We start from the raw sequence: 1,780 nt of genomic DNA, 5'->3' as shown, positions 1-1,780 counted from the left end.
CGAGCCCTCAGGAAACCTCCAACCCTCTCGCCTCCCCCTCTATCTTTTCAGGCCAGTGTTAGTCGAATAGTCCCATCTGACTATCAATTAGATTGACTGCATAATTAAATTAATGAGCTAATTAACCCCTCTCGTAAACCTCCAAAATCCTACCCTCCCCTGTCCCCTCCCTTCTCCCCTCCCCTTCTCTCCCCTACCTGACGGCTCTGTGCTGGAGAGAAAGGACCTCATGACAGGAAGTGTAATTACATAACAGGTAGTATTTTATATATAGTGGCAGATTAAAACTGTGTGTAGAGCACAGGTCTCAAGTTTTAGTCTCGGTCTGGCCCCGACGGAGGTTCGAGTCCTCCCTCGGGCATGAATGTGTGTGTTTGTCGTTAGGATAATTTAGGTTAAGTCGTGTGTAAGCTTAGAGACTGATGACCTTAGCTGTCCATAAGATTTCACACACCTTTGTACCAGTTTTAATCTGCCAGAAAGTTTGATATAAGTGCACACTCCGCTGCAGAGTGAAAATCTCAGTCTGGAAACATACCCTAGGCTGTGTCTATCCTTTCTTCCAGGAGTTCTAGTTCTGGAAAGTTGGCAGAAGAGCTTCTGCGAAGTTTGGAAGGCAGGAGACGAGGTACTGGCAGAAATGAAGCTGTGAGGAGGGTTGATGGGTTTTGGGTCGTGCTTGGGTAGCTCAGATGGTAGAGCACTTGCCCCCGAAAGGCAAAGGTCCCGAGTTCGAGTCTCGGTCCGGCAGACAGTTTTAATCTCCCATAAAATTTCATATGAGCGCACACTACGCTGCAGAATGAGAATCACATTTTGGAGGTGGTATATTATTTATTTATGAAAAATTGATTTCGAAAAGGTTGGATCTCTCTTGCTCATCATTTTCAACTCTCAGGGAAGATGCCGGTCTTGTGAAATACACCGAAAAGACGTAATTAAATATATCGCATTTTTTTCCTGAACGTGGTAGGAGTACCGTCATGGAACGCCCATCACAGGTAATTACACTGTTAAAAATCTTTCGATCGCGAAGCATGCACCGTCCAGCACCCAGTACTGGCTCGTCCTACCATACGCGCATGTTACTCGAGGCCTCGCAAAGCGACGCGTCTGTTACCGTCCGCGCCATTCATTTTAGGCCGTCAAATGGTTCAAATGTCTCTGAGAACTATGGGAGGCAACATCTCAGGTCATCAGTCCCCTAGACTTAGAATTACTTAAAACTAACTAACCCACGGATATCACACGCATCCCTGCCTGATGCAGGATTCGAACCTGCGACCGTAGGAGCAGCGTGGTTCCAGACTGGAGCGCCGGTGTTCAAGATCACCCGTTGGGACCCCGCCACTGACCGATCGGGTGTCTCGCTAATCCCCGAATAAAAGCACTAGAGTATCTCTTGTCGAAGCAAGGGGTCTCTCTCTCTCTGTATTTCTCCTCGAGTAACGTGCCACTACCGGGCCTGCACGCGTCATCGGTCGCCGTGGGATCGAACCGCAAAGAAAGCTGTGTCTAGCCTGCGGAACAGCAATGCATGCAAGAACTCCCTCGAAGGCAAACGCCTGACTGAGAATTGACCCAGAAACACTCCTGTAGTTAAATAATAATTAATTTCTAGTGTATGTTACAAAAATAGTAGCCGGCTGACTCGAACCACTCTTTTAAAAAAAGATCGTTGCGTACAAACAGTAGGAGAGAGAGAGAGAGAGAGAGAGAGAGAGAGAGAGAGAGAGAGAGAGAGAGAGAGAGAGAGAGAGAGAGTGCTGTAGGTTTGCTT

General features: G+C 47.5%; 1 non-coding gene across 1 annotated transcript; it reads left to right on the top strand.

Annotated features, from left to right (window-relative positions):
* The first annotated feature begins 676 nt into the window (after nt 1-676).
* On the top strand, nt 677-751 carry Trnas-cga (transfer RNA serine (anticodon CGA)). Its single transcript has one exon. It is a non-coding gene; the product is annotated as a tRNA-Ser (tRNA).
* Nucleotides 752-1,780: the final 1,029 nt, after the last annotated feature.

This window comes from Schistocerca gregaria, chromosome 2 (assembly GCF_023897955.1).
Source record: "Schistocerca gregaria isolate iqSchGreg1 chromosome 2, iqSchGreg1.2, whole genome shotgun sequence".
Lineage (NCBI taxonomy): Eukaryota > Metazoa > Arthropoda > Insecta > Orthoptera > Acrididae > Schistocerca > Schistocerca gregaria.
This window is presented reverse-complemented; position numbering and strand designations above follow the sequence as displayed.